The sequence below is a fragment of the Paroedura picta genome, chromosome 8, assembly GCF_049243985.1.
Source record: "Paroedura picta isolate Pp20150507F chromosome 8, Ppicta_v3.0, whole genome shotgun sequence".
In the NCBI taxonomy this organism is placed as follows: Eukaryota; Metazoa; Chordata; class Lepidosauria; order Squamata; family Gekkonidae; genus Paroedura; species Paroedura picta.
Window position 1 is genome coordinate 51,678,532 of NC_135376.1, and position 26,580 is coordinate 51,705,111.

At 40.4% G+C, this 26,580-nt stretch overlaps 1 protein-coding gene and 1 long non-coding RNA gene across 9 annotated transcripts in view; one reads left to right on the forward strand and one right to left on the reverse strand.

Moving 5' to 3' along the window:
* The window catches only part of LOC143843538 (uncharacterized), a 129,334-nt gene extending 126,913 nt beyond the window's left edge, over positions 1-2,421 (reverse strand). For all 3 annotated transcript variants that reach the window (XR_013233592.1, XR_013233590.1, XR_013233591.1), the window contains exon 1: positions 2,308-2,421. This is a non-coding gene — a long non-coding RNA (uncharacterized LOC143843538). The remainder of the gene's footprint in view (positions 1-2,307) is intronic.
* VTI1A (vesicle transport through interaction with t-SNAREs 1A) overlaps positions 1-26,580 on the forward strand; it is a 338,695-nt gene that overhangs the window by 140,485 nt on the left and 171,630 nt on the right. The window lies entirely within an intron of this gene.

Below are 26,580 nucleotides of genomic sequence, written 5' to 3' on the forward strand. Positions count from 1 at the left end.
GAAGTATAATATGGGCAAGGAAGAGGGGAAGCTAAACATTTTCTCCATTCCTTCAATGTGCTTCTCTTCTACTGTATTTCTTCCAGAAATTCTGCTTAAAAAATAGCAACAACTGAACTATAGCAGGAAACAAAGCATAGGCAGTGCCACTGTGTTGCATTGTAAATCTTATAAAAATCCCCTTTTCCCAGCAAATCACTAATAACTTGGAGAAATCCTACTGCCATCATGTCTAACAGCACCCTGTTTTTATTTATTTACAAATTCATATCCTGCTTTTTATTTATTTACATATCCTGGACTCTGGAAACTTCTAGCCTTCAGGTTCCGAGTCCCCCCACTTTCAATCTCTAGTATGGAGAGTGGGCAGCCCATCACACTAGAGCCTCAGGTTATCATCCTGATTGCTCATCCATGGGCTCTGATTGATCTCTTATAAGGTCCAAAATTTCCAGCAGGGGGTGAAGAATGTCCAACTCATGATGAGGTGTTTACACTAGCATGGTTTCATTGTGAGCCAGGAGAAGTACAACTTGACTTCATCTCAGAGAATTCTACATCTAGGAGGGCTAATACAAACAAGGTCTCTGTGCTGCCAGAAAGGCAGATCGAGATTAGATTGTCAGTACAACAGCAGTCAAACAGGAAGTGCCTGGCAACTTTGCTTGGCACTTGGTTATCTGGTCAGGATGTGCTTAGTGGGGCACACTTTCTCACACATCCTTTTCAAAAGTTTTGAGTCCTTGTCAGAACATCTTTGAGATTTGAAGAGGATAAATTTAACAACAGAAGCCAGTCTCCTATGTTGCGGGGGGGGGGGGGCTCCTCACAGCGGAAGGCAGCCTAGGACGCTTGGTCCTAGGAGAAGGCAACACAGAGCATTAATTTTTCTGGAGATTAGTGTGATACAGTTGGGTTCTTTTCCTTAAGGTATGTTCTTCAGAACAAGGATATAAGGTCTATTTGAGTAATATGTCCAACAAAGTATATTTGAACAGAAAAGAGGTCTAGGAAATTCAGTGGTTGGAAGGGCACCTGATATGTATCTAGAAAATGTATCTAGCCAGAGTGGGCAATATGTTAACAGACTAGTTCAGCAGAAAGAATCTGCAGCACTTGGAGTGGGGGTTGAAAAAATCTTTGTTTTCAGCAGATTAGCAATCAGAAAAAATATTATTATAAATCAGAATAGCAATAGTAAACAATGCTTAACAAACAAGAGTTCAAAATAGCATATTTGTATTAGTTCAAGTCTTTATTATTACGGTACTAGACCAGTAGTCAAATTACAAGGTACATAAAAACATATGGCATTAACAAAATAAAAGAATCATTGATAACTTAAATATTATAAAAGATAAAAACATTCCAGCTATAAGAATCATTCTGGTTTTAAAACTCACAAGCATTATCTCAAGCAATTGAGACTATCTCTACCTAAGTTGCTCTGAATCCAGCTCTTCCTTGTTTTGATTGCTCTCCAAGCAAATCTGGCCACAACAGAAGTTATTTCTGTGCTTTTGTCTGACAACATGTCTGTGATTGCCTCTGAGTTGAGCTTATTCTGTAGGGAAGATATAAGTTCTCCCCTGAATTGATCGTATAGCCTATATTGGAGTAATACATGTTCAGATGTCTCAATGCTCCCATCCTGGCAGATGCATAAACTATCACAGATGGGTATTTTTTTTTAATAAGCCTTCCCTAAAAGCGGATGGAAGCATGTTATAAGAGAGTAAATGATCTCCTATGTTCTGGGAAAACAAGATTAGATAAATAAGGTAATGGCCTCAAATTATTAAGTGGAGACATTGGAAAAAGTGGATTTTTTACTTGATTGAAATCCTGTTGGCGATGGATATCTAGGATTCTTTGTTTTATCATTTCCTTTGCTCGGTTGAAACCCAGAGACAGTATTAACTGTTTGGATAGACCATATGAGCAAAGTTTGTATTACATTAGACTACTTGCATCACAATATCCAAGTAAATTGCTCTGCTACAAAGCCTGAGCAGCAGGTGTTGAAAGTCCTTGAAGGAATTCTTTCTCAAAGGCAGAAACATAGAAAACAATCTGGGATTCGTAGGATGCCAAAAAATGTGACGACCGACCTCCCAGGTTTAATTAATTTGAATGTTTCAAACTTTCTTAATCTCCAGATTTTTAATAAGTCACAGTCTTAATTCATAAACGGACTCCAGCCTCACATGAGGTAAGATTATCTAATTAGTTCCCTTTTTTATATAATAACATAATAATAATAATAAATATAAAAATAATAAGTAGGACAAAAAGCATGGATGATACCTGTGGTGGATATGCAAGCTTTTCAGGACCTGGGTTCATTTCAGAAGAGAAAGATCAAGTCAACAAATCCAGAAGTGTCAGCTTATTAGCATATCCAAGTGGTTTCATCAGAGTTTAAGAAGTTGACAACTGAAGCTGCTTTGAGTCCTCATTGGAAAGAAGAATGGAGTATAAATATCTAAATGACTCACAACTTGGCAGGATTAGTGGAAACATCTTGACCAGAAGTTCTAAAATGTGGTGGATGAGGAGAATGGCATGCTGTTACAGTGTTTTGTGTAGGAAACTAGAATGCCCTGGAGTGGTCTGTAACACACTTATATACTAAGATTACCATATTTATTATGCTGATGTGTTTTTCAAATGAAAGTCTCTGCCAATAGAATTCTATCAAAATAAACATGTACTGAAATGGCTTTGTATATAGGTAAAGGACAACAACACATTTTTATTATCTGTACCCAGTTGTCTCTTATTTTATTAAACTACTTTTGTAGAATGTGGCTTTCATAAAATAGTACATGGTGCTTTTTCAACACAGAATCTTAGTGAACAAGGGGATATACGGATGTGTCAGTCTTAATTAGATATAGGTATGTTTCCAGTTTAGACACATCCTCACAGCACCACTACAGGAATATACTGTGGGTGGTCAGTATTCTTTGCTACTTCTGCTAGTGATCTGCCAACTTTTCTGACATTGACAGAATTTTATTTTAGGTGACTTAATTGTATGTTCTTGTTAAGAGAAAGAATAACAACAGAATGTGGTCTATGACCTTGTCCTGTCAATGCTGATAAGCTCAGCTATACAATCAGATTTAAAACAAATGAAAGTTTCTGTCAATAGTTCTGGGGCTGGTTTTCTAAAACTTCCTTGACATGAATACCAAGAATCCTTGTAAAAACCTCTTTTTTCACGAATACTGAAATGGAAGGCTGTCTTTACCCTGGCTATTTGTAACACATAGAGCTCAGCTCGAACACAATGACAGGTGCTCACCCTGAACAGCAAACAATGGTAGGAAAATGTCAAAGTGGTTTACCACAAGTCCAGCAGAGTCAGCAGTGGCCCGTGAAAATGAATTCCATGTGCTGAGCTGGTCAGGAATTGTTAGATTGGTATAAAATGTTTATTTGCTAAGCTTTGTGGCCAACATCATTACTCTTCATTTTATTCATTATTATGTCACTGAGCAGTAACTTGTTAAAGATTAAAAGTTCCGATTGGCTGCTCATGTCTAAGGTATGTAAATGTATTGGAACCCTGACAGTAATTTACTGGTCTATTCTGCAAGTTCCTGCAGAAGCAGAAATGTTAGAACTACTGAGTAAAGTGACTAGTGTTCAAAACAACCCTACAGTTATAATGCAGATATGAAGCCTGTTTATGCCTGTAACATATCTACAGGAAAACAAGACAATACAGTTGGCCATGAGAGGGAAAAAATTACCGGAACTTTAAAAATAACAATGACTTGATTCTCAACAAAGAAGCAGAATAAACAGCATATCCACAACACACAATAACACAATTTCAGCAGTTATAGCCCAAAGTATTTCCGAGTTACTCCTGTAATTAAAAGTGTATTTGAAACGTTACTCCTGTAATTAAAAGTATATTTGAAAAGGGATGTTAATAGGGGGAAAGCTACTGGGAAACTGAGTTGTGGGCTGGCAAAAGGAAAGTTCAGATGGTAGGGAGTTCTGAAGTCATGAAAACTTGGAAAATATGCTTCTGTTATCTACATAGCCAATTTCTTGTTCATTAGATAATTATGTTAAACTGGCATACATTTTTTTTCCAGTGAATTCACTAAGACCCTTTACACACTGGAGGTTTCAAGCCCAGCTGCAGGTTGGAGTTTTAGTCATGGCAGGTTGTCCCACCTCTTCCTGCACCCACACGGGGGAGCATTTCGCCCAGTGTGCCTCATCCACCCCCAATTTGTGCTCCAGCACGGGAACTGGGGCAGTGAAGTTCCCCGTGCAAGAACGGTCTAAGAGAGCAAAACCCTTTCCAAAAACCCTAGCCAAATTGTCAGCATTCTTATCCATTCTATACATTCTTGAAAATAGTATGTAGCATTCCTTTGTTTGCAAGCAATTTATTTAACAGATAGACAAAGTGTCTCAAAATCTACTTTCTTCATCGACTCATATCAGCAGCCTTTCTCTAGAATTTAGCAACAATGCAGATCAGTGTCTAGTTTTTATTGGTTCCTTTCACTCGCAAAACCCAACATATCACTTGGCCTTGGGTCAGTTATACACCTTTAATTTCAGTATCCCTATGCATGGCAGAGGTTTCCTTTCCCAATTTTCTGTTAACATCATAGAAGCAGCGATGAATCTACTGTTGTTCTTTTTATCATGCCTCCATGTCCTGCATGCATTTGTCCTCCAGTCTAACATGAGTCACTAAATGTTATGCCTTGAGATTTTTGCAACTCTTCATTTAAAACCCTATATACCATATATACTGGCATATAAGCCGACGCACATATATGCCAAGGCACCTAATTTTACCACAAAACTGGCCAAATTTATTGACTCTCATATAAGCCGAGGGTAGAAAATGCAGCAGTTACTGGTAAATGTACATTAATTGAGGCACCAGTAGGTTCAATGTTGTCGAATACTTATTTCAAAGAAAAAACAGTAAACTAGCTCTGTAAGTGCAAAAGAGGACCAGCAAACCAGAGCAGAACAGTACCCAAAGTTTGAAACCTATTACAACAAGTACAACAGCTACCAAACTGGGAGAATGGACAACTCTAACTACAACTACAGTGCCCCCCCAGAACAAAACACTGAAATAAAAAGGTAAAGGTAAAGGTATCCCTTGTGCAAGCACCGAGTCATGTCTGACCCTTGGGGTGACGCCCTCTAGCGTTTTCATGGCAGACTCAATACGGGGTGGTTTGCCAGTGCCTTCCCCAGTCATTACCGTTTACCCCCCAGCAAGCTGGGTACTCATTTTACCGACCTCGGAAGGATGGAAGGTTGAGTCAACCTTGAGCCGGCTGCTGGGATTGAACTCCCAACCTCATGGGCAAAGCTTTCAGACGGCTGCCTTACCACTCTGCGCCACAAGAGGTTCTAAAACACTGAAATAAAGAACTATAAAACTCAACACTGAGAGAAAGAACTGTAAAACATTTAATTACCTTATATACTTGCGTATAAGCCGAGGAGCACTTTTTTAGTGTTAATACTGTGCTGAAAAACTCGTACATGAGTATATACGGTAGCTTGGGACTACGGTATCTGACAGACTGTCTTCTACAGTATGCTCCTGTCTGGGAATTAAGATCCCATTCCACTAATCAAAAGAAACTTGTCTGGCGGGCATATGGAAGTATACCTGGTCCCCTCATTTTTAATTTTCAGAGAGGAGATGAGGATAGATTTACTTATATCTGCATTTGACTGATTTAGTTTTTATTTCTTGATAGTCCCAATTGAAATTTCATATTATGGTCTGTTTGGAGTTTTTATCATTCACTCTTTTTGTGTATGTAAACTATGTGCTCTGCAGTTTGAAGTGATGGTCCATATGGAATCTCTTTGATCCATGATCTATGATCCATCTCAGTGTTAAAAGAATGGGTAAGATAGCAGGGTTTGAGAGATCAAGCCCTGCTTTTGTACCATTTGTCCCCAGTACTAGGTTGGATCATGGATAAAAGAAAGTCTGTATTGACCATTCGTTCAGATGGCAGGCGGATGGTTATGGAGGATCATGTTTTTCTGTGCTCCCAATCTTTAAACCTCCCCCCACTCCAGAGTAAGGGCAAGTGGGGAGGAGTTAGGGCGGGCCCTGTCCGGGATAAAAACTTGGAGGGCCCAATCAGGCTCCTGATTGGGCCCTCCGAGTGTCACTCGAGGGCCAAGCAGCTGCGCGGCTCCCCATTGGCTGGTTGGCCCAGCCTCGCCTGGGCCGGCCGGGGAGTTGCCGCTCAGAGGAAGAAGCCTTCCCCAGCGTTAAGTCCTCTGGCCGGCTTCTCCTCGCCCAGGGAGCCTTCTGCCGTGCCCTGGGGCAGGCTCGCCTGCCCTTGAGCCCGCCAGAAGGCCACAAAGCCCACTCCCAAAGTCCCGAGCCTTCTGCCAGGCCCTGGAGCAGCCGAGCCTGCTCCTAGGCCCGGCAGTAGGCCGCGGAGCCCACCGCCCCCGTCCCCAGCCTTCTGCAAGGCCCTGGAGCAGCCGAGCCTGCTCCTAGGCCCGGCAGTAGGCCGCGGAGCCCACCGCCCCATCCCGAGCCTTCTGCCAGGCCCTGGAGCAGCCGAGCCTGCTCCTAGGCCCGGCAGTAGGCCACGGAGCCCACCGCACCCGTCCCCAGCCTTCTGCAAGGCCCTGGAGCAGCCGAGACTGCCCCTGGGCCCAGCAGAAGGTCCCAAGGCCACCTACCTTACTCTGTTCCTCCCTTCCTCCCAGCATTCCCTTTCTCCTTCCCTTCCTCCCAGGTTTCCCTTTGTTTTTCCCTTTCTCCCTTCCTCCCTCTCTTCCATCTGCCTCTTTCTGGCTACCTGTTTCTCTCCCTCTTCTTCTGTCTCTATCTTCCTCCCTTTCTGTCTTTCTGTCTCTCTCCTTTCCTCCCTCCTTCGCCCCATTCCTCCACCCACCCATCATGCTAGGGCCCGCTGTATTTTGCCCACAGCGGGCTTAATATCTAGTGTGTGTATATATATATATATATATATATATATATATATATATATATATATATATATATATATATATATATATATATATATATATATATATATATATATATATTTAAATTTGGTAAACCTGAATTTCATTGTTAGTGTCCCATACCTGGAATTTGGAGTGGTGTAACCCATTCTATTACATTATTCCCATCTAATTCTTCTGCCTTTGTAAAACCCACAAGGGCTTAAAATTCAACTCTGTTAAAGTACTAAGAAAGTAACATTTGTCCACAACAGTTCAGCTCTTGATGTAGCCAGCTTAGCATAGTGGTTAGGAATGGCATCTTCTAATCTGGCAAGCCGGATTTAATTCCCTGCTCCCCCACATGCAGCCAGCTAGGTGACCTTGTGTTCATCACAGCACTGTTAGAGCTGTTCTGACTGAGCAGTAATATCAGGTCTCTCTCAGCCTTACCTACCTCACAGGGTGTCTGTTGTGGGAAGAGGAAGGGGAAGGCAATTGTAAGCTACTTTGAAACTCCTGAGAGAAAAGCGGCATATGAAAACCAACTTCCTCTTCTTCCTTTACTATTAGTTATTCCATAAAATGAAAATATAAACTTTCTCTATCTTCATAAACTCTTTGAAAGATTGCAGGAGTAATATGAAATCTGCCACTTCATATCTTGTGGTTATGTTCTACAAGCTGCAAATCGCCAAGTACTAAAATGAAAAGATTCATGTTAGAAAACAAGATCAAGTGTCACACATTTATAGTATGTCTCCCATCTCCTTTGAGATTAGATATTTCCTCTTTCATGTCCATGAAACAGCACCAAACTTTATATGAATTGGGATGGGATAATGCAGTCTACAGGTATGAAAGCCGCTTGTTCTCAATTAGTTAAATTGCAGAGCAGAGAAGAAGAAGAAAAAAATGAGTTTATGCCATTTGTTTTTCCTTTATATTGGCTGCAGGTGTTCACCTATTCTTCCCAAATTACAAAGAGTCATTCTGAACCATTTTAAAACTACTTAGAGGCCTTGGGCTACATCTATTAAGCATTTATAGAGATTGCAAAAATATGTAGAGATTTTCTTTTCCCTCAACGTAAAGGCTAAAACTGTTAAATTTATCCCCTGTGGATTTAGTTGCAAAGTGAGCTAACTTTTTAAAAAAGAAATACTTACAAATACGTATTCATGGAGCCATAGGAATACAGAAGAACGTATTTTGAATTAATTCTTTGTTCATTACAGAAGATTTAGGATGGAAGATTTTTACAGTCAATTTTGTAGTGATGAGAACTAATCTGTTATAGCTTTTTAAAACTGTATCCTGCACAAAAAATATTCATGGGCAAGTGGCAATGTACAATTTTATTACACACATGACTTATATTCTAATAAATCTTATATGTCTGGTTTCCAGCTATTAAGCAGAGTACCACAGCAATTAGCAAATGACAGTGTATATTTCAAAAGACATTGAATGTGAATATATGACCTATTTCTATTTATGAGTTGACAGGCTGAAGGAGCAATCCCAAGCTTGTCTACTTGGAGGTAAATCCCCTTTTATTAATGGGCTTTCTCCAAGATAAAAAGTTCTACATTCAAAATTACCAATTATGTAAGCTATTTTCACATTTTATTACTTTGTTTTCCTCCCTGCTGTTAATTAATGTGAAATACTGGTTTAAAGTAATAAAAACAAAGCACAAAACCAAAAATAATCCCAATGTCAAAATGGGGTCAGATTGATCCAGAGAGTCACACCTGCTTAGAAGACTGAGGAAGTGGTGCTTTCCTGAAACTACAGTTTATTCCATGCAAGAAAAAGGTAGGCAAGGGGACAATTCAGAGAGGGATATAATATGAGTTGAAAAGGTTAAAAACCTCCTGATCTTGACACAACAGCAGGCAACTGTTACTGAAGATGCCATGTAAAAGACGTTTTTTCCAGTCCAAGAGTTTTTTTTTTAAATGACAGGACAGGGTAAACAAAGTTCACTTTGTTTCAACAACATACCTTTAATTTGCATTTTCCTTATAGTCCTTCTATGAAATAATTAAGATGATACTGGTAGTGTTGCCAGCTGCAATTGAAGAAATGCCAAGAGATTTTTGACATGGTGCCTGGAGAAGATAGAGTTTTGGAGTGATGTCACTTCCTCCTTGCCTGTGTAATAATTCTTCCTATCTCTGTTGTCTTCACCATAGAGATGGGAGGAATTCCTTCCAGGTGGAGAGATTGCTGACCCTGACATCACTTCTATGACCCATTATGCACGGGGGTTTTAGCGCACATTCGGGGTGGAATGGCGGCAACTAAAATCACCGATAACGCATGGAGCCGGCTGCAACCGGCCGCAGCTTCGGTGCATGCCGCCAAAAAAGCCGCGTCAGTGAAACGCGGAAGAAAGCGCAGCTTCCGGGTGACCGGGGCGCAACCAAAAGCGGCGCCCGGATCGCCGCGTGCATAATCGGTTACTCTGGGTTTTGCCGCCGTTGCGCCCCGCCCCGTACATAACCGGTATGCGTCGCGTCTTCCCCCTCCGCGTTTTCCATGTGACCCGAAATCGCCGTTTCAGCGGCCGTGCATAATGGGCCTATGTGATGCTCTAGAAATTTTCCCACTCTCTATAGATTTCACCATAGAATTAGAAGATATACTCTTATTCCCCTCTTCTGTTGTAGCTGACTGAGGAGCCTGAGTGTCCAGCAGTCAGAGAACTGTCAGCAACAGCACAGAAGACCATGTAATAATGAAGAGGTAGCAGCAGAGATCACTGCTCCCTTCTAAGAAAACTTTTTCCCTTACATTTTTGGAATACAATTGGATACAAACCACAATTTTTACTGTACCTGTGCTGGTTTCATAATTATTGGAATTAACTATGAATTTTTCCAAATGTCTAGCAATATCTCCACCAAGTAGCTATGGTCTTTTTACCATAAAGAAATAACTGTGACTCACAAGTAATGTTGGCTTTAGTATAGCGGAGCATATAAATGCTTTATTTGGTTTTTCACAAATCATGCAGGAGTGAGCCTTAAAGCCTTCTTTTCATAATGGGTATAGTTTTTTCTTTGACTGCTTTTTTAATTCCTTGTTTCTCTTGTATTAATAAATGAATAACCCTTTGCATTTCTTATCCACCATTGGCTTATGCTCTTTTCTGTTTCCCCTCCACACTGCTTTGCATTGTTCTCCTCTAACACATGCATACCCACAGAGCTACCATCTTTTAGTTGTCTAACTTTAAATTGATTAGAACACATTAATTTTTAAATAAGTGTCACATATCCTTAACCAAGCACTACAAGGTTGAGGAGGTTTCATGGTGTTAAAGTCTGAACCAAAACTAAGTGAGGAGAATTTTAAAAATATAGGCTGCCCTTCATTAGCCCTCATGATATCTCTTGACAGGCAGTGTGCGCTGATGTTGCCATGCCAGGCCAGGGCAAGACCGGCTGCCATGCACCATTTACCCTCTGTCAGCAGCTTCAGTCAGTGCCTGGGCAAGACTGTACACACGAGTCTGTCATGCGTCAGCCTCAATTAGGCTCAGTTTGCTGCGCTTGGGGAAAGCAACAGCCCTTCCGTTAACCATTTTTGTTCTCTCTATCGCTCTCTTTTTCTTACTTCATTCAACTGTCTTTGCAAAGTGGTTTTGATTTGACAGTACTATTCTTGTGGTAATTCTTGCAAACAGCAAGAGCAAAACAGTGCGAAATAAACTGATGTAAAGTATCAATAAAATTCCACATTGGCACTTTCTTTCTTTACAACAGTTCGTTTTTTACTTTCTACATGGCAAAGATTTTCTATTTTTCACTATAGTGGACAGGGCAATGCAGGATGCGGCCTTAAGGTTCCTAATCTTTAATCTGACAGAACCTGGGGATGAATGGAATGCAATAGACTCTGGTTATAAAATCTCCTATAGCCAAGTATTATTATTATTATTATTATTATTATTATTATTATTATTATTATTATTATTATTATTATTATTATTTAATTTTTAGACCGCCCTTCTCCCAATAGGTCTCAGGGCGGTTTACAACATAAATAGTTAAGTCTGAGAACATGAACATTGAACTGATAGGCCACAGACTAATGATGTGACTCACTGTAAATGTTCTTTCTCTGTGTGATATTATACTGCAGAGGGGTATTAGTTTCCTTATAAGAATAAGAACATGGCCACTGGTTGCATGTATGAATTGAAGTATACAGTCAGATATTTTGGCGGGTATGTGTAGGTTTTTACTTTTTCATCTATCCATGCGAAATCCATCTGTTATTTCTGCCTCTTAAGGGCAATAATAACTAGTGATTTTCCACTGCTAACCAAGGAATAATTGAATGAAGGGGCATAATCTTGAAGCTACATGATATAGAAGTCTTAGTGGAGCTAAGCAAGTTTTGTCTTGGGTGTCTGTGAGAGGCAGTTTGAGAGCACCATTTTTGTCAGTTCAAGTTTAATGGAAGAATGGTATGGAATACATGAAGTAAATTACTGAGGTACCAATTGAAGTCAGATCTGTGAGATAAATTTAAGTGCATTGGACAAGAGAGTACATATTCCATTTCAGTGGGCCTCAGTCAATACAAACAGATAAAAATAGGGCATTTATTATTAAGCAAAATATTTGACTTTAAATCTTCCATTTCTTTGGGCAAATCTAAAATCGGCTAAATTGTATGGGGACAAAAAGCAGATGTGGATGCTACATGGCAAACTCTTCATGGTGAATTCTTACTATAAAGCACAGTAGCAAGGAATAAGGCAACCATCATGGATTTTTTTCCCCATCCAGGATGTAAAGTGACTAAATAATCCTTGCTGATATGAAATGTTAATTTAGAAAATCATAAAATCATTCAAAACTTGTCTCATAATCAAATCTTTCTTTGTCCCTCTTTTCTCTACAAGTATAGAACACACATGACTATTTATGTAATAAAAAGGCTACCGTGTACTTTAATGGACAGTGAGACATTTTTATAGCTAGCTATCCATGTGGGATTTATAGAGTCGTATGGACCTGGTCAGTGTATAAAAATCACACCATCCCAAGAGACTGTTCTCAGATGTTGGTAACAAGTCAGTGTTTGAAAGGAATCAAAACAATATAAATCCTATGAGATGTGTGGCAGCAGGAAGTGTTCTAATGGGGAGGAAAACGGGTCGACCACCACACAAGAGAACATAGAGAAGAAAGTGTTCTTTTCCCTTTCATGCATACAGTACCAGCAGGGATAAGCAGGTTTCTATAAAGAATTTCCTCAGTGGATCAATCCAGCAGAACAGATGGAGTGCGTAGATATTGTACATTAGATTTCCATAGCATGTGGCAAAACAATGCAGTGTGGCAACTGTTTAACTGCAGAACTTTTTAAAGAACATCCATAATTATCCAGAGTTGAAAAGATGTGGGTGTAATGATTTCACAGCAATAACTATGTGAATGTTGGTAGATAGTATCTTCCCCAAGGAATACATTACCAGGAACTGTACAGTTGTTAAACATTGTGAATAGACTTAGCTGCTCTAGTAATGAATGCTTAGAGTAATTAATTTTATAGAATTTCTGTGCCCAATAATAGAAACCCAATCATAATTCAGATTCAAGTGGGTACCCATGTTGGTCTGAAGTAGCACAACAAAATCAGAATCTAATAACACCTTTAAGAGCAACAAAGATTTTTTCAAGGCATGCACTCTTACTCAGACAATCATAATTGAATTCATGACAAAGTTACATTTTACATTTGTGGAAAATTTGTTGTACAATTGTTTAGAGTGTTTCATAAAGGGTTATAGACATGCATGTAAAACTGTTGATAGCTGTGGACAATATAGGAACAGAAAAGGGAAGATTCATATAAGGTATTCATATAACAGTTATAACCCCATTTTGTTATAACCCCATTTTTCCATTACAGTACCATATTATGAAATGTGTAGTAAAAGTAAAAACCAGTAAAAAATAAGTTTCTGTGAGACTTAGAATAATATCAAGCTCATGCTTCCTAGTTTATAAAGCAGGAACATCTAAACTGTAAGCCAGGTGGCAGCTTTACGGAGATGATAAACATTGTCTACAGTTGTCATCTTGAGTGTTTCAGTGTTTATCTGAAGATTTTAAGAGATGTGGGACACATAGCTAATGTATCTGCTGTTATAAGGTCAAAGGCTATAGTTCATTTTGGCCATAGAAGCACTGGGCAAGTGGGCATGTCTTTAGGTATGTCTTTAGGTATGTCTTTAGGTATCAGAATAAGTCTTTATCTCAGCATTTCAAATTCAGAAAATAATTCCTTCTGCAAAGAATCAATATATAACATACCTAGAGATAAAGACATTCTGATTTATCTTTGTTTTATTGGCATGTCCGTTTGAGTGCTTATCCCCGAGAAGTTGTTAAGGGGTGCCCTACAATAAACTTCACAAAGTTGCCTTAATTTTTTTCAGTTTCTGGCACTATAAATACCATAAGCAGGAATGTTAGACTGGCCCAATAAGCCTTTGTTAGGGCAGCCCATTTGCTTTTACACATGAAGATCAAGAACCAATCCAGGCTCCTTGAGTTTTTGATTGATCTAGGATCTGAGAGTAACAGAGGTGAATAACCACACCTCTCCACTTTTGTATAAAGATGCAGCATGAGAGGGAAAGGAATTAATTCTTCCACTCTTGGGCCATTTTCCTGACTTCAAATGCCTTCCATCCTCAACTCTTTCTTGCTTCTCTGACGGAATCCCTCTGGAAGAAACATTCAGGTAACCTGTATGGCAAAATGGTTTCATACCAATTATGATGATGATGATGATGTTGATGATGATGATGATAATATTCTAAAATTTATATCCCGCCCTTCCAAATGTTCAGATGCATAACAACCTTAAAGCATAGAAATAACAAAATTTGAGTCCGGTGGTACTTTTAAGACCAACAAAGTTTTATTTAAGGTATAAGTTTTCATGTGCATGCACATGCACAGGTGAAAACTTATACCTTGAATAAAACTTTGCTTGTCTTAAAGGTGCCACTTGAATCAAACTTTGTTCTGCTGTTTCAGACCAATACAGCTACCCACCTGACTCAATTGAAAGTCAGTGTGTCACCTGGACCCATTATGCACGGGGGTTTTAGCGCACATTCGGGGTGGAATGGCGGCGACTAAAATCACGGATAACGCACGGAGCCGGCTGCAACCGGCTGCAGCTTCGGTGCATGCCGCCGAAAAAGCCGCGTCAGTGAAACGCGGAAGAAAGCGCAGCTTCCGGGTGAGCGGGGCGCAACCAGAAGCGGCGCCCGGATCGGCGCGTGCATAATCGGTTACTCTGAGTTTTGCCGCCGTCGCGCCCCGCCCCGTGTATAACCGGTATGCGTCGCGTCTTCCCCCTCCGCATTTTCCATGTGACCCGAAATCGCCGTTTCGGCGGCCGTGCATAATGGGCCCTACAGAATGTTTGAAGACAGGCAACAGAAATAGCTATCCCCATCATGCTTTATGATATTTGCTGAAGGACCTCTTTGCTAGAGGCAGAATGATGGCCTAAATTAACTTTTGGTCAGTCATTTCAGTTCTTGTATGGAAGACAGCTTTATACCTCTAAAACAGAAACTACTACTCATGCATATAGAAGGAAAGGGGATTCCAGTAAATCTGGCTGGGTTTTTTAAGTGCTTATTTTCTATCAAATGTTTTATTGCAAGTATTTTTTGTTTCTCATGCCCACTGAAATCATTGGTAAAATGAGTAAGATTGCTTTCATGCTAACATTTTAAATCAGTAGTTGCAAGTTATATTGAAGTTGTAAATAAAAAAAATGATCACTGAATTCCAGAAAAAAATATATGTGAAATTGTCAAATATTCCACTGTGTCATCATTTGGAAGGAAAGGGATATGGGAATGCAAAAATACAGTTAGGCAATGTTTACAGTTGTTCACAGAAGGAACAACTTATAGTGTGCTGAAGGGTGGGGACAGATCCTGGGTACAAATCCACTGAGATTGTTTAATATCACTTTAAGATTTATATGACAAGACAATTTGTCTCTTGTGCAGAACAATACTGTAGAGGCCACATGGATCAGAACAGGATTGAAGGCCAGGAGGATCATGGGCGACAATTTGTTCCAAGCCACTGACACTTCATGACCCTGGGAAAGTCACTTGACTTTCTTATGCCTCTCTCAATCCAGCTGGAAAATTGGGAAACAGAAGCTGGGCCTCCTAGAAAACCAGATGCTGTCTTAGAGTTGAGCCTGTCCTGGATAAACAAATTATAAAAGCAATGATAACTGCTATCCTAGAATAAAAACTGGGTTGCTGACTCAGTGTGAAACTGGTGAAAGATCAGTCTGTAGCCTAGGGAGCCTTAAGTGGTTATTTTTCTTCAATTCAGGTGCAAATTCTGTTCCAAATAGGTGCAAATAGATATTCTGAAAGTGGTTTGAGTTTGTCAGTAATGAAAAAGAGTTGGATGCTGATGATGACAGTAATAAAACCATAGGCATGTCCCACTTTAGTTAAGATATGCATAAATTAGAAGACCTAAGTTCTGTGAGATGTAATTATCTTTTTGCAAGAGTAGTTAAGAAAATAAGGAAATATCCAGTGTTGTCACAATATAAATCCAAATAGCTAATAACATAAATTACATGATTTTTTTTCCTCTGGAAACTCTATCCAAAGATAGGATTAGAAACTATTGAGAAACTCTTTCTTGAAATTCATAAACTTGGATATTAAATGAGATGGCAGATCTGGAATGAAGCTGTAGTGGCAGGAAGGGGGTTTAAACCAGCTGCTACTGCACAAATCACTTCCTTGAATACCAGCTGTGATCTTGGACTCTTTTTGTGAATCGGTCTTAAATAGCTGTCTTCTGTACACATCTTCTAATGATTTAAGCATACAGATTGTGCAACCTCAATTTCTGTTCTTCTGTTCATTGGACTGTAACAGAATTTCTGCAGATTCAAATTGTTGTAAGATTTGATTTTTTTGAGGCATTATTTCAGGGAAAGCAGGAAAGTTCATAAGTTCAATTGTTATCCAGTATTGTTTCTCAGATACATGGCTCTTGCAGCATTGTTGTGGTTGTTGTTATTTGAATTAGCTTCTGATGAAGGGTGACTCTGATGGTGAAAACTCATCTGTCCCTCTTAATAAAACAGTAAGGGATGTTGGGGTGGGCTCAGTCTGGGATGGGGGGGCCAACAGTTGGCCCCTTGGCCCCGGACTGACAAGCTGAGGGGCCAATTGGAAGGCACAAAGCACCTTCCGATTGGCCCCTCACCAGGACAGACCAAAATTCAGTCAGCCCAGCCAGGGGCAATCTGAAGACATGGCTGCCAGTCTCACAGCAGGAAGAGGAGGTCAGTAGGGCTGCCAAGGGGGATGAAAACGGAGGCTTGGACAAGCTGTGCCAGCCCTTTTCACCCCAAGGCTGTCCTAACTGTCATGTCCAACTGTAAATTGCCTTCGAACCCTGACAGAGCTGGCAGGAGGCTGGTGAGTGCGCTCCCTCCTCCTCCCTCCCTTTCAGGCCTGCTTTGAAGGAGCCTCTGACAGGCTCTGAATGAGGGGAGGGAGGCATTTCCAAGAGCAACGCAGGGGAGCCTGAGGGCATTCCTTTTGAGGGGGGGACTTTCCCCCTTTTCACTTAAAATACTGCTTTGGCCGGGGGTTAGACACAGCCAAGCCATGTGTCTTTCAACACTCTGCAATTTGAGGCTTGGCACAGCGTTATTCTGCAGACAAAACTGGTTCTTTTATCTCCGGTTTCATCTGCACAACAACCCTGTGCAGTAGGCCTCAAGCCTTTCAATTCAACAACAACCTGTGTGGAAGGCCTTAAATGTTTCTTCTCTACCACAACCCTGTCTAAAGTAGCCCTTTCTGCCTGGGGAGCTGATCTTTATAATCTGCAGGTAAGCTGTAATTCCAGGAGCTCTCCAGGCCCCACCTGGAGGTTGGCTACCCCTGGGTTGGAAATATTCCTGGAGGTTTGGAGATGGGACTGCAAAATAGTACAATGCCTCAGAGTTCAGCCTTCAAAGGAGCCATTTTTTTCCTGCAGTTGGTAGGGAGTGGTGCAGGAATGTCCCTCCTGGCCTATGGGTTATGGCCAGCCCTTACCAGCAACTGTTTGTATTCTGGGGCGCAGACAGGCAGACCAGCATCATTCCTGTGAGTCTGGAAAGTGCAGGAAGCTCTAAATAAATGTTTACAGCCTGAAACTGTAAATAGTGAAGAAGTAAATGACTGGAGACACATCAGAACTGACTTGACCTTTTCCAACCTTGGCCTGGCAAATTAAAAAAACAGTATAAAAAACCTTACTAAGGTCAAGACTGCTGTGAATAGAGAGTCTTCCTCTTAGGGCTGCCAGCTTCCATGTGAGGCTCTCTACCCCACCTCCCTCATGGGGAGTCTGCTATGGGGAGAGAAAGGGAAGACGATTGGAAAATGCTTTGAGACACCTGAGGCCTGCTGGATCACTGCGGCCCATTCCCAGTTCTCTCTGACCTCTCACAGCCCCACTACCTCACAGGTTGACTATTGTGGGGAGACAAATGGAAAAGGTGTTTGTAAACTGCTTTGAGACTCCTTTGGGTAGTAAACAACAGGGTACAAAAATCCATTCTTCTTCTAAGGAGCAACCATGAAAGAAGTATGTGGGCACATAACATTTTATCAACAATGAAAAAATGGAAAAGAAGGAACAGGGTGGAAACCTGTGTACTGTGACTACCACATGTGCATTAGGGCAGAGGGGATTTTTGGTGTCTGTGGCCTAATTCACACAAGAAGGGAAATGATGCAGAACTGGTGGGAATTGGTTGCCATGGATTCTTCCCCTAAAAAGAGTCTCCAGTCTGATTTTCCCTCCACATATCTGAAGACATGGCTATGGAAAGCTCATCTATAACCACTGTGCAACAATTCCCAAAGGTCAGTCCTCTCCCACACTCAATGAACATTCCAAACCACAGGTTATTGACACCCATATCTCCATACCCATGCCCTCATTTGCCACCATGCTACCACAATCTCCCACACAACACACACATTCAACACCATGCCCTTATAGACTGGATGACTCCTCCCATTCCTTTTCCCACTGTCAAGCTCTAGTGCCCGTTTTATTATTGGATACAACAGGCTTTGCCCCTAGTACTAGACCTATGTTTTATTCTTTTTCACTGTGGAACCCCAACAAATGGGGGGTTATATTGATTACGTTTGCAAGTCATATAACAAATATTTGGCTGTATACAATGTGATTGAAAACAAATAAACCCTTCCTTGAGGTAGTCCAAGAGAATCAGCAGAAGAAACAGGTGACAGGTTGTGTTCACAGGCCTTGCAGGCTCAAGTTAATATAGGCTGTCAGCAGCCTCTCAGTCCTCACTTTATGATGACTTACAGACTTCTGCAGTCAGCAACTGTCTTACTAACATGGTGAGGTGCCTTTTAGCCTGGAGATGTCTTCCAGTCTTCCTTAATTCGCTGAGGTGAGTCAGGTAGGCTGACAAGGCAGCTGGAGCTGGAGCTGCAGCTAGAGGCTAGGCAGAGGAAGGCAGAGCTCCTGCAGCAACTTTGGAATCTAAGGCTTGGTTTGTCTGCAGCTCCATTCCCTTCGATTTGTCAGAGCTCCTTGCCTGCTGAGCATCTGGCTTAGCTAAGCTCTCATCTAGCTGAGGCTTGAATGAAGCTGGGAATGCCTGGCAAGGCTTTTCCTCCAAGGAGTCCTCCTTAATAAGATGGGGGCACACAACATCTCCCCATGGCCCTGCAGTTGGCCATCAGTGCGCTCCTTAATTCCCCCCTCTCCTCATAGGGGCTGGTGGGCTCCAGCAGCCTTCCTCACACAGCTTGGCTCTTGGAAGATGTGGGGGAATGAGAAGGAAGCAACCCTCCCCCTCATCCTTAACTGTCCAGCCCCTCACAACCTTCACTGTCCTGGCCTTTAGGAGATGGGGTGCATGAAGGAGGCATCTCACCTCCCATGGCCCTCTCTGCCTGTCCTGGCCTTTGGTAGATTGGGGGTGAGAAGGAGGCAGCCCATCCCCATGGCCTTCCTCACCAAGCTTGGCCTTTAGGAGATGTGGAGGAAGCAGCTCCTCTGGCCTTCCTTGCCTGGCCCAGCCTTTGAGGAATGTAGGAAGGCATTAAGGTGACAGTCCACCCCCCCCCCCACTGCAGCTTTCCCAGCATAGTCGGTGGAAGATGTGGGGGGCAGAATGTTGGCAGCCTACCCGTGCATAGCCAGCCTAGCCTGGCCTTTGGAAGATGTGGAGTTTGATGGGAAAATGGGGACAGTTGTAACCTGTGTAGACACTCTTGTATGGGGGTGGGGATAGGAGGGCTAATGCCCCTCCAGGAGAACTGATGCTTTCTCTCCCTCCTCCTCTTTCTTTTACTCTCTTTCATCCTATCGTCCTCTTTTTCATTTTCTTGAGGGTTTTCAGGCCCATACCTGGAAGTTGGCAACCCAGCTGGAGGAGGACTCAGGAATCAAACCCAGCTCTTAAGATTACTCTTCTACTCTTTAGCCACTTAACCACACTATATCTCAAGATCGAGTATAGAGCCGGGGGGGGGGGTAGACCAGAACCCAGGAAGGTCACAGTGCAGTGACTGCAGTGAATGCTAGCACCCATTGTATTCCTGGTGCAGTGGGCTTTGTCTCTAGTACCTTGAATAAACTTTCATATTTAAGTTGCTAGTTGGATTCATCCTTTTTTCTTGAGAGAATAAGACAAACAGCTGATTCTGTCACTTTTAGATAAAAAAGGATTTATTTGAAGGATTTTCCAGATCCTTTTGAGGGAAGTCATTTTTAGTTGCTCATAAAGGAGAATAATGACACTTTCCATTTATTATTTTCCAAAGAGCATTTATAACTTCCAACCAATTGCAGTTGGATTGGAGAAAGATGCCCTTTTTGCCTTTAAGAAAAACAAAAACACAGTTAAACTATTGGATCACATGGTATCTTTCTTCTCATCTCAGTTCAGTGGATGAGAAGATTTCAAGCATTACTATGGAGATGTCTTTGTATTAAAAACTAAAAAAAACCCTAATATGTACGTTTTCATGTGAAAAGCACAAATTGGGGCCCACCTTTCAGTTTATATTGCAGCTCAGTCAGTGTACACAGAAACTTCTTATTCCATGTGTTGCCAGAGGGAAACACTTGTTATTTCGTTAATATGTAAACAAAATGTGCACTTCTTCAGGTATAGATTAGTCTCCATGGTGGAAAAGCTAAGTATAAAGTGGCCCTCAGTGCTTTGTCTAATTAGACAGTGTGAGGTGATTTAAGGAAATGGTATGGCTCCTTATTTCTAAGACTGTTTTGTTGTTGTCGCGACTGTTTCTGGCATTTGTGGCTCTAAATACATACTATTAATGTTATTTTAACTCAGTCCATTTTTTTATAGCAAGTGGGCATAGACTAAATGTGAGCCAATTATAAACAAACCAGGCAACATTTTTTTTTTTAAATGAGACAAATTAGGGACCTTTTACAAAAAGAGGTGAAGAATGAATGCATATGAGTTCAGACCAGAAGGGTGGTTATCTGGAGGGAGAATGAAAAAATGTGATCACTAGCTAGAGTAGAAGTGATAATAAAGTATATGGTTTATTACTTTAACCAATCACTTAATTTTATCTTTTCAACTTTCATCTCTGAGCTCTTTACTGTAGGGTTAAATATTAAATGTTTCAAAATACTTGACAGAGTTATAAAAATATTGCTCAGACACTGCATGTCTTTTGGGGTGGAGAAATATCAGTGTTGCATGAAGGGGAAGGCTGCTTAAAAGTTTCAGTTAACACTTATTAAAATCTGGATAGGAAGTCATTTGAACAAAATAAATACAGGAGACATATAGATCTTTATAAATGCCAGTTACATCTACAGAGTGTATATAGTGATACAGAACTTGTTGTTCTTAGACTTTATAGGCAATTTCATAAAGTGCTGTACATCACTTTAAAAAGGCATGATAAATTGCCACTAATGGCATTATGTATATACAAATGGGCTATTTCTCTGTTCTGCTTCATTCAAGTTGCTAAACTCTAGCAAATGGGAGGTACACCTGGTAAGGCTTGCATTTTAATGGGCCATTTTTAGCACTTTTTTGCCTCATGTGTTCTGGATTATGTATGATTGATGGCTTATAACATATTGGAATGGGACACATTGAAGTCTTAATGCTTTAAAACCATTTGCTTTTCACTCTGCATAAAAAGAACCCTGTGTTTTGGGGTAACTGTTTATCCTTCTCAAGTAAACCCACTCACAGTCCTGGAGCTTTGCCTATTAACACTGTAAATCCAGCATGCATTCAAAAAAGGGGGTTAAAGGTGTTTTTTAAAGTACTTGTAATAAACATGAATTTAGGCCATGGACAAGCCTAATCTTTGTTCAACTGCATTTTCAGTAATAGTTTATAAACAGTTCAATAGTCATGATGGCAGGGGATGGATGGACAGCTCCTTTCCAAGGCTTTGCTGAAACAGCTGCACCAAGAGGGTCTATAAATCCAATAATAAATAACAATAATAAATGTATTATATACTTTCTATGAAGATTATTCTCCAATAGGTTAGTATAATACTTTGTCTCGTTATCATTCGCTAATGGTTGCCAGCCTCCAGGTGTGTACTGGGGATCTACCAGAATTACAACTGAATGACAGACCACAGAGATCGTTTCCCTGGAGAAAATGTCTGCTTTATAATAATAACAACTAATATTAATATATACATACACACACACACACACAACTGGCACCCATAGGTGTGTTTCTTACCAAGCACTTTTCCCCCCCTCCCCTCCCCTCCCCCCAAAAAACATCTTGTTTATAAAACAAAGAATAAGTCATGGCAGGTGATCAGAGTTTCACATCTGCTCTATCTTTAGAAAGCAACTCTAGTCCCTGGATACTGAAATCCAACTTTCTCCAGTTCTTCCCTCCTCTTCTGTTGCCGCCTCCCTAAATAGAAAGAAAAAGAAACCATTTCATTTTGCTACCTCACCCACAGTATAAGATTTCTAATATTTAAAAAAATCAAGCATATTCTATATCCCTAGACCTTACTCTAGTTAGCTAAATACTCTCCTTGTTAATTCAAAGTGTGAGGTTTACTTGCATGTAAATATGCACAGCAGGACTACAGCCTTAAATTGCTTCCCTCACTTCTTCTCCCTGATTCCTACATCCCCAATCCATCCTGCATCCATCTTTTTCCATTCACCAGCACCAGTAATGTTTAAACATCCCTTCAAAATAAGATACAGACACGCCACAACAATTAACATAAGGAACATTTTATTTTCATGGAAATTTTTAACTCATGACAATGACAAATCAATGGGAACCCTGAGCATTTTTCTCTGCAATGAGATAGTCCCATCTGGGAGTGATGGGAGACAATGACACCCGAAGTGCGTTGTAAAGGGCCGGGGGGGATGAAGTAAAGGGCCGGGGGGGGGGGAGAAGGCGTCCTTCAGGGCACACCTCCAATTAGTTGAAGGACCACATGTGGTCCGCGGCCCACAGGTTGGGGATCGCTACACTAGATAAATAAATATTTGTTGGTCTTAAAGATTTATTTAAGGCATGAGGTTTCGAGTGCAAGCACTCTTCCTCAGACTATGAACTTCCATCATGACAGTGGCAATATAAAGCAAAAATTAATTCTGTTAAATTAGTAAACTGTGTCATACATCCAAATTACAGCCATAGGATAATTCTTTGCCAAAACAGCCAATCAATCCCCTCAAATTCAGTTGTAGTAAACAAAAACATAGGAGAAATAAAACTGTCAGTGATCAGTTGCTCCCACCACACCATTTGCAGTTGGCCCCATCTGTCTCCATACAAATGTGAAACATTCCTACCAGTGAATTGTTGCGCTGGCAGCTATCTCATCCCAAGACCAGGCAATTAAACTCAAAATTCCATTACATATCACTACCATTACCTTACAGTCACATAATAAATAAATTGTGAGGAATGTAGATACAGGAGTTAAACAAGGTTAGCATGCATAGTGAGATAAAAAAAACCTATGTCCTTGTTGAGTCCAGGGTTTTGAGTGTTGTAAGAACTTGCATTTCTGCAATCTCCCCTTCTAGCCTGTTCTTGAAGTTCCTTTGCAATAAAACAGCTACTTTCAGGTCCCTCATAGAATGTCCTGGAAGATTAAAGTGTTTCCCTACAGATTTTTCAATTTTGTGGTTTTTGATGTCAGACATGTGCCCATTGATTCTTTGGCAGACGGTTTGACCTGTTTGCCCTATGTAGAGCAGGGGTAGTCAACCTGTGGTCCTCTAGATGTCCATGGACTACAATTCCCATGAGCCCCTGCCAGCGAATGCTGGCAGGGGCTCATGGGAATTGTAGTCCATGGACATCTGGAGGACCACAGGTTGACTACCCCTGATGTAGAGAACAGAGAGGTATTGTTGGCACTTGATGGCATATACTATGTTGGAAGATGAGCAGGTGTCTTTGTTGGCAGAGTTACATATGCTGGAGGGTGCAGCACCAGATTGCTTAAAGAAGAAACTAATTGTATTTAGAAGAGAAACAACTTTGTATAGACAGAGGAGAAAAAGACCTAACTAACTGTTGATCTGCTCTCTTCATTCTGTTCTGGAGAGGGAGGAAGTTTACTCAATGGATCACAAAATCTCCCAATTGAGCCAATCAGGACACTAGAGGGGATTATTTGAAAAATATCAGGAAGTTCCTATACTAAATACACATCTCTCGTTATGCCCCCTGCAGGACACCCTTCATATTTCTTTACAAACCTCCCATATTCTAACAGTTTCTTAGTCAGCTGACAGCTTTACCTGGAACTTCCACTGATTTTTCCTTGTGGATTGTGATAGAGGAGGGACTGGCTGCTGCCATGCAGATCATCGTTCAAGGGAGAAGGAACACCATGTGCTGCCTTCCTAGAGTGCACAGTGTGAGTCTGGCTGTCTATGCAGGCACAGGAGGGGGGCAGGCAAAGGGAACCCTCAGCATCCATTTCTCACTCTGTGTCAGGAAAGGGGGAGGAGAGAGAGAGAAAATCAAAGCAGAATGGCCAAAGTAGCTGCCTTTCAGGGGAAACTAAACTCTACTGTGTTGGAGAACCCCAAGTGATAATAGGAAAAACACAGGACGGTCTCAGATAACTCAAACCAAGGAGAAAAGGCCTATCCTTATAGCATTTAACAATAGTAAAGAATGTTTTTAAACAACGTCCTTTCTTGAGTTTACTTTTAGTTTATTTCATTTCAAGGATGTCAGCCAGAATAGTTTTCCAGATAAAATCCGCTTTCTGTTATCTTTTCCTCAGTGGCAAGTCCTAAATTGTAAACAGTCACAATTAATGTATCATTTTAAATTTTGTTAAAAGTAAAATAAAATAATTCAGTCATGCTCATACCATACCTCTCTTCTTTTAAATGCAATAAATATAAGTAGTGTTTCTTTCGCAATCTATAAACATAAATACCAGCCAATAAACTATAATAACGTAATATAAACATTTAGCATATCTCTTATCTTAAATGCAGTGAATTTACCTCAATACAAGTAGCAATATAAATTGGCCGATGGCTCAAAATAGTATGGATATCCTGGTCCAGAAGGACAAAGTCCCAATTACTTCCCTCAAGTATCTCTAATTTATCTCTGAAGGCAAAGCTGACATTGGGTCTCTCCCAAATTTCATCTCCCCAATCTCCTTCTCTTGGCAGTCCAGATTCTCACCTAGTACTAATGCATTTATAAATCAAGCTAGTCCCCAATCCTACTCCGCAGCTTTTTTTTAAAAGAATAGCTACTTGTAATTTTAAGTGTGTTACGATTACTCTCCTAGATGTACTAATCAGTTGCCTCATAACTATTTCAGAAACCATGCTATTGAATATTATAAACAATTGTTTTCCCTACAAAATTCTTTTAAAAGGAGATCTTGAAACTATATTATGTGTACCTGGGGCAGTCATAGCATAATGTAATGACATACTCGCATGTCAAATTCTTGAGGTATAGGTTTTACCCTTTTTTAAAAAAGATAAGTCTTCAGAAGGACATATCTTTTTGACATTAAGAAAAGAGCTCTCTTTTACCCACAAATGCTCACACATATAGTTATAAATATATAATGAATAGATGGGGAAAGGAGCAATTTCCTCCATTTTTATGAACTTTGTTGGTTTTTACTAATATACAAGTTCATTATTAAGTTGTTATCATAATCCGTATACTTCCATTTTTATTTTCTTAATCAATAACTGATCACTTATGAAGTGAAAGGTAGTGAAGCGGTGGCAGCCAGAATCTATCTAAGTGGTATTCATGTTATGCAAATATACAGTCAAGATAACTATTGTAAATTAGTTGGGAAACTTTTCATTGGTTAACAACATCAAGTATAGTAGCAAAAGTATAATATTCATATCAGATACCAAAGCAAGAGTCCTATGAAATATGCCAACTTTTAAATGTATGGCATATTGTTCACTTAGATTCAACATCCAAGCTATACAAATTATAACCAGGGCTTGGTGGAATGAGCTCCCAGATTAGCTGCAGGCCCTGATGGAACACTCTGGATTACGCAGGGCCTGCAAGATGTAGCTCTTCCACAAAGCATTTGGCTAAGGCTGGGTAGTAATCCTGGGGCATTAGATTGGGTCTCCCCCCCCCCGGTTCCTGGGCTTAATATTAGATTGAGTCCAGAGCCACTGGATGATCTACCCTTGGTTTTTCCATCACCAATTGTGTGACAGTAACCCATATCTGCTACAAAGAATCTGATACGTTGGGGAAGGAGTCTATAATTTTACTGCCATGTAATTTGTAAATTGTTTTATATTGTGAGGAACTGTTGCACAATTGTTGTAGAGTGTATTGTATGAGGCTTTTACAAATTATGTGTTTTATGATATGTTTTTATTATGAATCACCACGAGCCAGCTTGCTGGGGGCAGCAGTATAAAAATCAAAATTTAAATAATTAAATAACCATTCAAGCCATTGGAGTCATAACCATTAATATGCAAAGGCAGGTTTGAAAGACTACCTTGTACAGAATTCAATCAACCAAAACTTGTCCTTCATTGAAAAGCAGCATCTTATTTGCTTATCCCAAAGTTAGCCATTCCCTGCATCGTATTGCATTTTTCAAGGCTTAATTAGTGGCTTCTGATAACCCTTTTTTCCTTTTTCAGTGTAGCTGAAGAAGTGTGCATGTACATAAAAGCTTATATCTATAATAAAACTTTGTTGATCTTAAAAATGTCACTGGACTCAATTTCTCCTGGTTCCTTATATTAGTTAGCTTTGCTAGATGGTAGTAATAAGAGTATTAAGTTCAGATTGGTGTGGTTTAATTTTTTTGGTCTTTTAAAACTTTGTACCTTATGATTGTATGGGCCAGATGTATAAGGTATAAAATGGCTTCTGATTACCAAAGAAGAAAAATGCTTTTATAAAAGTGGGAAATTTTAATGTATAAATAAGGTCAACTTTTTGTAGTATTTGCTGGTTTCTAGGTTT